At 41.3% G+C, this 15,073-nt stretch overlaps 1 protein-coding gene across 38 annotated transcripts in view; it reads right to left on the bottom strand.

The window, feature by feature from the left end:
• Positions 1-15,073, bottom strand: part of cast (calpastatin) — a 174,194-nt gene that overhangs the window by 125,437 nt on the left and 33,684 nt on the right. The window contains exon 1 of one of the 38 annotated variants that reach the window (XM_033017320.1): positions 14,765-14,913. The exons of the other annotated variants lie outside the window; for them this stretch is intronic. The gene's annotated coding sequence lies outside the window, so the exon portion shown is untranslated. Of the gene's footprint in view, positions 1-14,764; positions 14,914-15,073 lie in introns of those variants that run through there. 38 annotated transcript variants of the gene reach the window in all.

The following is a 15,073-nucleotide window of genomic DNA, read 5'->3' as shown; positions in this document are numbered from 1 at the left end:
ATGAAACATTAAAATTCTTACTTGTTCCGACTGAAAAGGCCCCTTGATGTAATTGCAATGTACAATAGTCAATAATATAATAAATGAATAATCATTAATACTAAGTAACCAGACTATAAAAGTTCAAAACTTAAGTTCATATGTAATCAAAAATGGAGTCCATTGTATAGCAATGTTACAAAATTTTGAGATTTTAAAAATCAAGTCTGCAATTTATCCCATCAGATAAAGCATAAAAATAAGTTTAATTTGACACCTAATTCACTTTCATATCTCAAGTATTTAAAAAGTTATGGCCATTTTCATACTCGGAAATTAGCATCTTGTTCCCTATTGATTTTCTATGGACATAACAAAAAAGCTGTGACCGTGGACAGTCAAAAGCACATAACTTTCTTAAAAATTAAGAGAACTGAATGTAATTTTCAGTTATCATAGATTGAAGCATTCTGAAACAAATATAAAATAATCTTACTTGGATGACCTGAAATTAAAGCATATAATTAGTTAGTTACCTAATTGTAGCCAATTTCAAACTTCAATTACTAGATCTAAACTATCAATATCTTAATAAATGATTAACATTTTTAAATAGCCTAAGTGTCCAAATAATATTCACAAATAATTCACAATAAAACATGATTTTTAAATCTCATTTACATTAATTTATAGGCCAAATGGAAGGAATTTAGTGTTTAATTGCTGTAAATTAAAGTCCATTTAAATCAGCTTTCTAGTGGGATCCTGTGAACGCGCTGGTTTAGAACGTTCACATTGCGGTAGATTTGTGCCCTCAAATGTCCAGAAAAATACTGTGGGATATAATGGGCCCAAAATTAGCTTCTCGCAACATTAAACTTTGTATAAAGGGATCTTAAGAAGCTCTTTTTAACGTAAAAATAAACAGCCTACCTTCCATTTTCCCCTGTATGAGATCTGGCCTGTTGTCGGCGGTCGGGGGTTTAGAGGTTAATTTTTAACCTACTATAACAATTAAATAAAGCCCTTAAAACTAATAATAGCTCAAGCGTGGGAATCTACCAGCGATTTTTCGTTAATAATTAACTAGGCTGAAAAACCTCGATTTGAACAGCCTATGGAAAATCGCGTTTTAAACCCGCCCCCCTCTAAACGGCGCCAAAATCGCGCACACGGGCTGGGACAGATTTTCAGCGACGCTTCAGGTACGTTTTGCAACATACCTACATTGTAGCGTAGGTTAGTGTTATGCAGTTTCAAGACTCTGATGGTTGCTGCGAACAAGCTTTTGTGGAACCCGGAGGTCACGTTTTCAGGCTCCTATACATTTTTGGTAGGAGCGAGATGAAAGCATGACCAGGGAGGTGCGGATCTTTAATGATATTACTTGCCCTTTTGAAGCAGCTCCCTGTGTGGCACAGTAGCACAGCAGTAGAGTTGCTACCTTAGAGCGCTTGTAGCGCTGGAGACCCGGGTACAATCCTGACTATGGGTGTTGTTTGTACGGAGTTTGCACTTTCTCCCGTGACCTGTGTGGGTTTTTTCCGAGATCTTTGGTTTCCTCCCACATTCAAAAGACGTACAGGTTTGTAGGTTAATTGGCTTGGTGTATGTATAAATTGTCCCCAGTGTGTATAGGATAGTGTTAATGTGCGGGGATCGCTGGTCGGCGCGGACTCAGTGGGCCAAAGGGCTTGTATCCGCGCTGTATCTCTGAACTAAACTAAACCCACTGCACCCTTCACACCCCCTCACGTTCCTGAACCATGGTGAACCGTTTCCTACCACACCCTCCTGAACACTCTCTGCATTATCCACACTCCTCTCCCTGCAAACCCATCCCCGCACTCCTAAACCCTCTCTGATCCCTCCCCTTTGACCATGGGAAGGCCAGTGCCCATGATAGACCGGACAATGCCCGCCACTTGCTGCAGCCTCCTTGTTCCCAGGTACCAAACCAGACCAGATATTCTTGAAGTGGAAACTCCTCCATGCTTTGAGGGGGAAAGTAATAGCTTGATGTATCCTGAGGCACAATGTAAAATCTGTGACCTACAGAACTGATGTTGATTAGAAATATCGCGGATAACCATGATGTGCACTAATTCTTCAGTGCTCAAAACCCAAGGGCTCATCTTACCAACAAGAAACATAGAGATGCATTTGCCAAAATGGGCAGGGGCAATTCAAAGAAATCCCAACCAAGATTTTGTCCTTGTCTTTACCCCCGAGATTTGTTCTCTGGTTCAATTTTATTACCACTCCAGAGCTACAAGTAGTTGAAAAGGCAATGCACCTGGTGTAAGTGATAACGCTGCTGAAATACTGAACATGTACAACTAGTTGTTAAATAGCATATTTTGTGATACCTACTCAAAGATCCTCTCAAACTCCAAACACATCACATCAACCAGTTCACCGTTACTGACTCTCCAAAAATCTCCTCAAAATTTACTGACAGGTTTGCCAAACACGATTTATTGGGTAATTTATGATATAAACAGAATTAGTCTAGACTAGACCAAGTGGGACCCGTTGGGTCCCATCCCCTCAACGCGCAGTTGCGGGGAGGGGGAAGGGGAGCCTGCAGTGTCACACACACACACACATAACCACCCCTCCCCCCACACACACACTCTAACCTTGATATTATATTAATATTATAATTAATATTAATTAATATTTAACTAAGAGAGAGACAGAAGGAGCTGCAGGTGCTGGTTTACCAAAAACGACACAAGGTTTTGCAACACTGTGGGTCAAACAGCATCTCCGGAAGACGTGGATAAGTGACATTTTGGATCAAGGCCTTTCTTCAGATTTATTTAGTTACCGGTAGTTAGATTTAAATCCACAGATGCCTTAGAGGAATTTGAACACCGGTCTCTGGTTCCCTGCACTATCAAGCACATAGTTTACTGATCAGGAGCATTGACCTGTGGAGTAAATCTGACAATTCTAATTTGGAAAATATCCAATGTTTAAATGTTGTAGTAGGCTAGTGGCTTTGGCACAAAGTGACCATGGGGCACTTGTAATCCTCAGCATCAAAGGTGGATGGTGCTGCAAGGTTTGTAGTATAAGAGATCAGTTCCCCATCTGCTTGCTTCCATTCACATTCTGGAACCTGGTCTATGGTTCTCTTCAAACTGATTTTCCATTTCTTGTTTTATAATCATGACACAAATCCAAATTGATGCCTGCAGACTGTTCATCTAAATATATTAAACCTGGGAGCATTGTCTAACAACAGTCAGGTTCTGGGACCTTTACAAATGTAGTGCTGATGTCAAATGTATTATAATGGAGCAGGTCAATGAATTAACTCCCTTTCCCATTACAAAACTGACCTTTTTGGCCCGGGCCTGCTCCACTGTCAGTGTGAGGCCAAATGCAAATTGGAGGAGCAGCACCTTTTATTTCTCTTGGGCAGCTTCCAACCCAGGATTTGAACGTTGCCCTATCCACTCACGCTTAGCCCCCAACTGCACAGACGCGGCTACAGAGGGAGGGGGAGGGGGTAGAGAGGGAGGGGGAGGGGCAAGAGAGGGAGAGAGTGAGGGGGTAGAGAGGGAGGATAGAGGGAGGGGGAGGGGGGTCGAGAGAGAGAGGGAGGGGGGTTGAGAGTGAGGGGGTAGAGGGAGAAGGTGAGGAGGTAGAGAGGGAGGGTAGAGGGAGGGGGATAGAGAGGGAGAGGAGCATAGAGGGGGGGGGGAGGCGGTAGAGAGGGAAAGGGCGAGGGGGTAGAGAGGGAGAGGGGCAGAGAAGGAGGGGGTTAGAGAGAGGGAGGTGGAGTCGGGTGAGGGGGGTAGAGAGGAAACGGGTAGAGAGGGAGTGTCTATGTTTGAATAACTCTCCCTCAATTCCCCCACTCTCCCCAGGATTTATTTCCTCTTCTCCACTCCTCCAATCCCTCCCTCACCTCTTCGAGTGGAGCCGATGGAGCTGGGCTTAGCGGGTCCGAGCCGAGCAGGGCCGAGCGGAGTCGAGCCTGCGGGGCCGTATGGGTCCCAGCGGGGCCAGGCGGGTTGGAGTGCTGGAGTGCCCCTCTCGCTCAGAGCATGCAAGTGGATTGTGACGTCAGTCCAAATTTTTTTCTTCAAAATGGGTGAGTTTGAAGAACTTTAATTTTTTTTAACTGATTTTAAAAGATTAGTAACTTGGGAAATATAGGTTGAAACGCAACGGGAAAATATTTATCGCATCCGCAGGGAAAATGTCAGTAGCATGTATGAAAATGGGAAGGCTGTGGCCTAGCGTTTGGAAGAAGATAGGAATTAAGGAGATTGACAGAAAGCTGACACAACGCTGGCCCACACAGACACAAGAACAAAGGGAAGAGTTTTAGTATAATATTAGACCAAGTGTAGACCCGTTGGGTCTGCTCCCCCAACACACCTGTTCCCTACCCGTAGCCCCCACGGGAGGCATGTTCCTCCAACTCAAGCCATTCCCGAACATAAGATTCCAGCACTCTTATGTGGGGAAAAATGTGAATCAGAATATGTAAAAATGTTATCGTTACCGCATAGTGTTTTTACGAAGAAGTAAAGCCAACCACATATACAACCACATATACACACACATATATACGCACACATACACACACACACATCAGACTTTTAATATGTACAGGTTCACAATCTTTTATCCGAAATTCCGAAAAACGAAAAGCTCCGTAAACCGAACATTTTTAACTGCCGGGATCGAGGCGCAAACTCGCGACCTTGCGGGCATGAGCCGAGCACTCTACCACTGAGCCACCCGTTAAACGTTAAAATCTACGCTAAAAATCTTCCATTCCGAAATTCGAAAAATTCTGAAATCCGAGAAGTGGCTGGTCCCAAGGTTTTCGGATAAGAGATTGTGAACCTGTATATGATATATACTTGATAGTATATGATATAAACTTGATGGTCGACATAGAAACAGTTGATCATTTGGTTTGTTTTTCTGCTGTATGTTTTTCATTATCCCATGTTGAACTTGATCAATCCTATTATTATTTTCTAAGTGCCTTGTTACCACTCCCTTAATAATATGTTCTAGCATTTATTCTACTTTGATGTCAAACTAACCGGGCTGCATTCCTCCATTTTCTCAGTCCTTCCTATCTAAAATTGCGGGACTACATTTTCTACCTTCCAATCTGCGGAAACCATTCCAGAATCAATGGCATTTTGGAACAATCTACACTTCCACAATCTCAACTGCAATCTAATTCAAACCCCAGGACTCAGATTATGAGGCTCTATAGATTTATTGGATCTTCACCCCATTAATTCCTCCAATACTAATCTCCAAATTTCATTGCTGGTCTGTGATATCTATTCTACTCCAATATTACCTCTTCTAATAATTTCACCAAACAGCCCCTATTCTCCTGTCCCCTTTACATTTCACCACTCCTCCAACAATAAAAAAACCTTGGACAACAAACCCAGCATTGAGGCTCTAATTATGCACCATCAACTTGGATTGGCTCTCCCCCATGTTGTCTACATGGTCTAAAGCAGGCAATCTACTCCAAGCTCTGTTATGCCCCTGTCCCACTTAGGAAACCTGAACAGAAACCTCTGGAGACTTTGCGCCCCACCCAAGGTTTCCGTGCGGTTCCCGGAGTTTGCAGGTGGTTTCCGGAGGTTGCAGGTAGTGGAAGCAGGTAGGGAGACTGACAAAAACCTCCGGGAACTGCACGGAAACCTTGGGTGGGGCACAAAGTCTCCAGAGGTTTCCGTTCAGGTTTCAGGTTTCCTAAGTGGGACAGGGGCATTACACCAAGAGAACAGAGGATCAATTAAAGGAGAATTTCAAAGATTCTTTTGTAAAACTGTAAAACGGCCATTGACCAGTAGACATCCCTGGCCTGTGGCAGCACTGAAAACCACAAGTCACACTCAGTGTAAGATAAGGCTGGCTTCAGTTAACTTGGTTTAGGTGGTGGTGATGGTGTTTATTACTGGCAAAGGTGACCGAAGGAGCATGCTATCTGCCATGGACGTGCTAAGTACACTCGGTTCCACCTGCAGCAGAGACTTCGGATCCTACTTTGGCCTCATCAGGCACAATAGAGACCACTGAAAAGGAATGGAAGCATGTCACCCTTAACCCTGAAGCACTGTCAAAGAATAGATACAATCAACGCAGAACCAATGAATTTACATTTTCTATTGGGATTGGATTAGCTTTGTAATGAAGTGTTTTTTACCCCAAAGTTCTCTGAATAATTACTGTTGAAAAAGCCCTGTGTATTAAACCAGGGAGGTAAGATAACTCCTAGCTTCCGGCCGTGGGCGGCGGAGCTTCCAGCCACGGGCGGCGCTTACTTTGACATCGCGGAGCCTGGGATCCTTGCCGGGGTCACCAGCGTTGAATCTCCGCCCAGCTCGGCCTGTGGACTTCGGGAGCGGCCGATTCGGAGGCTCCGGGCCTCTGATTGTTCTTCTTTTTGAGGGCCTGAAACATCGGGTCGCTGTTGCGGCGACTGCAGAGGCCTCAATAGGCCCCGACCACGGGTGAACAAGAGGAAGGTGACTGAACTTTTTTGCCTTCCCTCACAGTGGGAATCGTAGATTCCGCTGTGCGGGGGATGTTTTTTATGTTTAAATTAAATTCTAAAGTGTTGTGTTTATCTTATTTGTGTGCTGCATGGTAACTCAAATTTCACTGCACCAATTGGTGTATGTGACAATAAATGTCCTTTGTCTTTTGTCCTTTGGCCTTGTGCCATGTTGAAAACTCAGTATAAGATAGGGCTGGCTTCAGTTGATCTTGTTATTAAAATGTAATTAGGCTATTGGAGACACCATCAAAGCTGTGAGAAGATATGTTAGGATCATTACATGTTATATTGATTGAACTGAAAAATAAAAAAGGAGCTATCACTTTGTTGGCCTCCAGGAGAGATAGAAGAGGAATCTTGGGAGCAAATTTCTGACGTATAAAAACACTAGGGAAGGAATAGTTGACACAAAAAGCTGGAGTAACTCAGTGGGACAGGCAGCATCTCTGGAGAGAAGGAATGGATGACGTTTCGGGTCGAGACCCTTCTTCAGACTGGTTAGGGATAAGGGAAACAAGAGATATAGACTGTGATGTGGAGAGATAAAGTACATATATGCAAAAAAGTTACGATGATGAAGGAAACAGGCCATTGCAAGCTGTTTGTAGGGAGAAAATGAGAAGCTAGTGCGACCTGGGTGGGGGAGGGAAAGAGAGAGGGAATGCCAGAGCTACCTGATGTGAGAGAAATCAATATTCATACCACTGGGCTGTAAGCTGCCCAAGCGAAATATGAGATGCTGTTCCTCCAATTTGCGTTTAGCATCACTCTGACAATGGAAGGGAGACTGGTAGTTTATATTACCCAAACATTAACTAAGAGATGATACAAAAAATGTTGGGTGGACAGACTTTCTAAATTGAACTCGGGAGGCCTATTTTTTAAACCTGCATTCTTTATTCAACAAGAGGAGGGGTAATTCTGGGTTTAATTTTAGGGAATGGACCTAGGAAGGAGAATGAAGGGGAATAGTTGATGGATGATTTGCAATGAATAGCTGTAACCAATTGATTCCTCAGTACTCAGTACTCAGTTTTCAGTAATTTGCTTTTAGCAATGAAGTGGGGATTGTAAATGAAGCGGTATGATAGAGAAGTTTGCAGAAATTCTGTGGTACTGATCATAATTTAGTTAGTATTTACATAATTATGGAAGAATCAAATTAAAATAAAGATTCTAATTTGGGAGATTACTGGTTTTATTGGACTACGAATCAATTTAGGAAAGTTAGACTGGAGAAAAACTAAAAATGTATATCTGTAAATTTCTTAAATGATCAATACAAAAGAGAAAAATGACAAAATGACAGTCTTTTTTAGATTGAAATGGTACGATTGAACAGGAATTTAAAACTGTTTTATTCTGAAATCTAAGTGCTGAATTATCATTAACAAAGTAATGTAGAATATCAGCAAGCAATATTCACAACGAAGTTGTTAGCATAGTGACCTAATTATTTTGAAATGCCCAAACATTCCTCTGCTACAACATAGCCACTCCTGTCTTTACATACCTTGCCTTTTGTCTTTCACCCCCTCTGTCCCTCCCATATCCCCACCTCTGTGTGTGCACTGAACTTATTATGCCCGTCATGTTTCCATTTCTGATAAGGGTTCACAGATTCATAGTCATATAGCACAGAACCAAGTCTCTCAATCCAAGCATTAAAAATATCCATATCCACAGCCTTCTGAAGCAAAGAATTCCAGATTCGCCATCCTCTGATTAAAGAAATTCCTCCTCATCTCCTTCCTAAAGGAATGTTCTTTAATTCTGAGGCTCAGACCTCTAGCCCTAGACTCTCACACGAGTGGAAACATCCTTTCCACATCCACTCTATCCAAGCCTTTCACCATTCTGTAAGTTTCAATGAGGTCCCCCTCATTCTTCTAAACTCCAGTGAGAACAGGCCCAGTGCTGTCAAATGCTCATCATTCGTTAACCCACTCATTCCTGGGATCATTCTTGTAAACCTCCTCTGGACCCTCTCCAGAGCCAGCATATCCTTCCTCAGATATGGTGCCCAAAATTGCTTGCAACACTCCAAATGCGGCCTGACCAGCCCCTTATAGCCTCAGTATGACATCCCTGTTTTTGCATTCTAGCCTTCTTGAAATAAATACTAGCATTGTGTTTGTCTTCTTTAAGTCGATTCAACTTGCAGATTAACATTTTTGAGAATCCTGCACCAGCACTCCCAAGTCCATTTGCACCTCTGATTTCTGGATTCCCTCCCCATTTAAAAAATAGTCTACGCCTTTATTCCTATTACCCAAATGCTTGACTCCACACTTTGCTACACAATTTTCCATCTGCCACTTCTTTTTTAACCTTTATTTAACCAGGAGAAGTCTCATTGAGATTAAAAATCTCTTTTACAAGAGAGTCCTGGCCAAGACAGGCAGCAGCACAGTTCCACAGTTCCAGACAATAATTTAAAAACAACAGAGAACATATAAATAGAGTCACAGTCAGAACATCCTCAAACAAAGCATGTACAGACAGAAGAGCCCGCTTCAACATCATTAAGAAGGGATTTAAATCTGTTTATAGAAACCAGCTCATTAAGTTTCAGTTCATTCTGCAACTGGTTCCATGCGAAGGAAGCAGCATAACTAAATGCCCTTTTCCCCAGTTCAGTATGGACTTTAGGTACAGTTAGTAAGAACAAGTCCTCAGAGCGGAGCTGATAAGTTCCTGTGCTTTTTTGAATTACATACTTCTGCAGGTATGAAGGAAGAACACCGAGGATAGTCTTATAAATATTTCTCTACCCACTCTCCCAACCTGTCCAAGTCCTTCAGCAAAGTCCTTGCTTTCTTTACACCACCTGCCCCTCCAGCTATTTTCATATCATCCGCAAACTTGGCCACAAAGCCTTCAATTCCCTCGTCCAAATCATTAATATACAATGTGAAGAGGGGTGGCCCCAGCACCGAGCCCTGTGACACTCTGCTAGTCACTGGCAGCCAACCAGAAAAAGTCCCCTTTATTGCCACTTTATTGCCATCCAGCCAACCTGCTATCCATAGCTGACAAATCACAAAACAAAATGCCCGTGCTAGAAATATGCTCCACCTGTGTCTATAAAGAGAAGTTAAAGACAGTGTTAGATCAGAATGACATCCATCTATTGTTGCCAAAATAATACAAGCATGTAAATTAGAGGAAAAAAATAATTCAGTAAAAACTAAAGTTGGTTCCTGACAAACTGAAACAGGAAAAGTTACATTGAAATCCAAAGAATTTATACAGAAATTAAGCAAATATATCTTGGAAGAAGACGCAGGAAATCTCTTCTGTAGGAGAACAACAATGAATGAGAAGCTCAAAGAAAATAATATTAGTGAAAACTAGTATTGGAGAAATTAACAGGAGTGAAAGCCAATAAATCCATGAATCAGAGTTTTCACGGAAGTGTCCATGGTGACGATGGATAAACAAATTATTATCTTTCAATATTCGGCAGATTCTAGATCAGTTACCACAGTTTTGCAGTAGTCCTCTGGACAAAATATTGAATTCTCCAACCTCACATCACGCGCTTTCTCTGCCTGTGCCAATTCTGCTGTAAATAATGTATCTGTGGTGTTGGTTTAGTTTTTCCCTCTCCAATTACAGCCTGGCTTGCTGGGTACATCGCAGAGTGCTGCTATTATTAATAAATAACAGATAAAGAACCATGATCACTCCCATTATTTCACCTGACTTGACCTCACTCTATCACAGACATGCAACTTGTCCATCCCTCTTTCTATATAGATACATAGACAATAGGTGCAGGAGGAGGCCATTCAGCCCTTCAAGCCAGCACCGCCATTCAATGTGATCATGGCTGATCATCCACAATCAGTACCCCGTTCCTGCCTTCCCTCCATATCCCTTGATTCCGCTAGCCCTAAGAGCACTATCTAACTCTCTTTTGAATGCATCCAGTGAATCGGCCTCCACTGCCTTTTGTGGCAGAGAATTCCACAAATTCACAACTCTCTGGGTGAAAAGGTTTTTCCTCATCTCAGTCCCAAATGGCCGGCCCCATATTCTCAAACTGTGGCCCCTGGTTCTGGACTCCCCCAACATCAGGAACATGTTTCCTGCATCTACCGTGTCCAATCCCTTAATAATTGTATATGTTTCTATAAGATCCTCTCTCATTCATCTAAATTCCAGCTCCATTCTTTCACCATATGACAGTCCCGCCATCCCGGGAATTAACCTGTGAACTCCCTCAATAGCAAGAATGTCCTTCCTCACATTAGGACACCAAAACTGCACACAACACTCCAAGTGTGGCCTCACCAGGGCCCTGTACAACTGCTGAAAGACCTCTTTGCTCCTATACTCAACTTCTCTCATCATGAAGGCCAACATGCCATTAGCTTTCTTCACTGCCTGCTGTACCTGCATGCTTACTTTCAGTGACTGATGCACAAGGACACCCAGGTCTCGTTGTACTTCCCCTTTTCCTAACCCGGAACCATTCAAATAATAATCTGCCTTCCTGATCTTGCCACCAAAGTGGATAACCTCACATTTATCCACATTATACTGCATCTGCCGGCACACAATACTGCCATCTTCTCTGCGACAAGGCAGCACGGTGGAGTTGGTGCCTTACATCACTTGCAGCACCGGAGACCCGGGTTCGATCCTGACTACCGGTGCTATCTGTACGGAGTTTGTACGTTCTCCCCATGACCGCGTGCGTTTTCTCCAAGATCTTTGGTTTCCTCCCACACTCCAAAGACGTACAGGTTTGTAGGTTAATTGGCTTGGTATAAGTATAAATTGTCGCTAATGTGTGTAGGATAATGATAATGTGCGGGAATCGCTGGTCGGTATGGACTCGGTGGGCTGAAGGGCCTGTTTCCATGCTGGATCTCTAATAAGATCAATTTGTTTCAATTCCGATGAAAGATCTTTAACCTAAAAAGTTAGCTTATTTAGTTTCTCTTTCCACAGACGTTGTTCGACTAGTTGATTGCTTCCCTCATTTTCCATTTTTATTTCAGATAGATTGTATCTGCAGTTTGTTTTTGATTTTTCAGTAAGTATAATTCTACTATTTAAGGAAGGAAAGACTTGCAGCCCAGATGAAGGGTCCCAACCCAGGATCTGGACTATCCATTTCCCTGCCAGATGCCATTCAAACTCCAGCAGAATATTTGTGAAATTCAGTGCAGTCAGTCTGTTATCAACTAAAGGGAAATTGCTGGAATAGTCTTTATGGAAATACAACTGCAATATTAGTATTGGATTAGGCAGAGCCAACATGGTTATACGAAATGGAAATCATGCTCGACAAATCTGTTGGAATTAACTGCAGGTGGCAATGAAATTGACAAGCAACTGCTACTATTGACACTTGTGCAAGCAATGTAACATACAGGCATTTAATAGTTCTAGCTTGCAGTGACATAAGAAAACTTATTGCTATTGAAAAGACTTTTATGTTTGTGACGCCTGCAGGAAAAATAACTTTGTTATTTCAGCCTGAAGCTCTCTTGCCCCAAATCCCCTTTATTATTATGATGGAAACTAGGTGCAGGAGTAGGCCATTCGGCCCTTCGAACCTACACCGCCATTCAATATGATCATGGCTGATCATCCAACTCAGTATCCCATACCTGCCTTCTCTCCATACCCCCTGATCCCTTTAGCCACAAGGGCCACATCTAACTCCCTCTTAAATATAGTCAATGAGCTGGCCTCAACTACCTTCTGTGGCAGCGAATTCCACAGATTCTCCACCATTATCAGAATGTATTTTTCCATAACATGAGGTTTCTTAGGAATGCAACAATTATGTTAAAGCAGAATTAACTGAACATCCAAATTGATCATCTTTGAACTGGACATTATAAAATCCAACAGCAGCAGTTTGGCATCTAGTTCAATAACATTGGATACCATACTGTTAGTTTTAATGACAAGCTAAAAATTTTATTGATCAATTAACTATTCGTAAGTATCTAATCAAATTGATCATGTCTGCCTCGTGAATTCCTTGTTAAATATTTATTTGGTTTGAGTACAGCTGGCTCAGCAGTGAACAGTCCACATATTAAGGTGATATGTCAGGAAAGGCAAATACATCTTAACGAGTCACGCCCTTTACTTGACTTTGGAACCAAGTAACACAAATCAGAAATGCATTGCTGTTAAATATTTGAGATTTTGTTATCAATAACACATTTGGAAAAACTTCACTCCTTCACAGAAACCAGCTCACTTTAAAAAACTAATCATTTTCAAAAACTATTTTAATTAGTGATAACAATTCCCATACTCTTGGAAAGTGCTGTGGACATACTTTACAAGAATGATTTCATAACTCAATAGATTTTATTTCAAAAAATATTTACTTCAGATAGTTGGTCATCTATCTTTAATCAAGAGTAGAAAAAATAAAGTGGAGGAGAGCTAACAGCAAAGGGAAGGAGCCCAAAGAATAAGCATGTCTAATGAATAATAATATCGATGTAATTAAAGTCTTCATGCCAAGAACAGCTACCGTCATCAATTTTGAAGTATATTCCATTCACTTTCTGGAGTTAGATCTTGTTCTGTTGCTATAAGTATGTTCATTGGGTTATTTATCATGATTTTCTTGGTTTTGATAAACACATAAGTTAATAAATTATTGGAGCATAATTAGCCCAGTCGGCCCATCAAGTCTACTCTGCCATTCAATCATGGCTGATCTATCTCCCTTTAACCCCATTCTCCTGCCTTCTCCCCATGATCCCTGACAGCCGTACTGATCAAGAAGAACCACCAAATTGTTGTGACTTTAACAAAGCACAACTAAATCCATGACAACTAACGAAATACGTGTTGACATTCAGTTCAGAGGATTATCCATTTTTCAGTCACAACTCATTCAATGGCCACCTATCAATCACATAAACCCTACGAAGAGTATAATTCAATATTTATTGCTATGTTCACTTTAATGAATAAAATAGTAAATGTCATGCTACCATTTAAGACTTCCTCCACCGTAGCAGTTTAATCTAGGTCGGCAATCTGTACACCAGCCCAACAGTACACAAAAGCATTTTTGCTTCCCAAACTTACACACATTAATATAAAATAATGTATAAAATAACATTGCAATTGATGCTTTAACGTGCACTCTAAAGCAAGCTTGCATCCAGGCTAAATTCATTAATCATCTTTCACCTGAATATTACATCAACCTTGCACCACTATAACATCAAGTCAAGATAATTGTCATATGCAATTCAGATACAATGAAAATCTTGTTTGCAACAGCATCACAAGCATGTAGACTCAGACAACACACAAGAACATAAATTATACAAGGTAATGGAAAAAACTTGCGTAAAACTAGATATTTGAGGGGAAAAAAAACACGTTGAGAAACATTACTTCAGGCTGCCTAGACAAACATTAATAATTAAATATTTTTAATTTAGTTAATAATGGTGTTTGACAATACCAAGTTAAGACAGTATAAAATCAGTGTGTCTTTGCTAACTAAATTAAAACCAAACAGCTCACCAGAAGCCTGGAGATGTACGCCTAGTAATCAGGATTATAAATCCTTATTCGTTAAAGCACTGACTGAATCATTGTTGTGAGCTCTTAAAATACATAATGTTGGGTGGAGTTTTATTATCCAAACAATTCGAGCCTTGTAAAATTAGTCTGCAAATCTAGAATGTCCACTCTGTTCAATGGAATCCACAGGTCCTCCAGTAACAATCTCAGTTTCAAAGGTTAAAGCCATGGCAACGGAAAGTCACAGTCAACAGAATTTTAATTAACACCAACTCCTAAAACAAATTGCACAAATGCACGAGAACGTCACCCTCCCTGACAGACCACACCTATGTATTTTCAAAAATCCTGCATCAGGAATATTCGTTTTTCAAACTTACGAGTCCATATTTTTCCCCCTCTGTTTCAGCCTCACAAAGAGCTTGGATTTTAACATTGCTTTGTGAAAAAACCCCAACTTGGTGCCCACAGTATTATTCTACATTTCTCTTGTTCATCCATTACAGTCCCACGTAAATAACTTGTTCAGAGTTTTGCTGCTAAATTTTCCGAAACTTTAAAAATGTCCACAAAAAAAGAAAAGCCACTTCATTAGAATTAACTTACTGTAAATACTTAATAATTTATGGAAGGGCCTAAATTTATCACAATGCCATTCACACATTTAGTGCTAAATACATTAAAATGTCTCCTCACCTGTAGCACTGAAGTTCAATATTGTTGATCAGAAGCCAAGTTTGAAATTCAGAAATAAACACATGCAAAAATTATGAATATTCTGACCAGAATGATAGTGAAAAGTTTATTGTTTACGAAGGAACTGCAGATGCTGGAAAATTGAAGGTAGATAAAAATGCCGGAGAAACTCAGCGGGTGAGGCAGCATCTACAGAGCGAAGGAAATAGGCAACGTTTCGGGCCAAAACCCTTCTTCAGACTGATGTGAGGGTGGAAGGGGCGGGAAGAAGAAAGGAAGAGGTGGAGCCAGTGGGCTGAGGGAGAGCTG

The sequence above is a fragment of the Amblyraja radiata genome, chromosome 3, assembly GCF_010909765.2.
Source record: "Amblyraja radiata isolate CabotCenter1 chromosome 3, sAmbRad1.1.pri, whole genome shotgun sequence".
Taxonomy (NCBI): domain Eukaryota; kingdom Metazoa; phylum Chordata; class Chondrichthyes; order Rajiformes; family Rajidae; genus Amblyraja; species Amblyraja radiata.
This window is presented reverse-complemented; position numbering and strand designations above follow the sequence as displayed.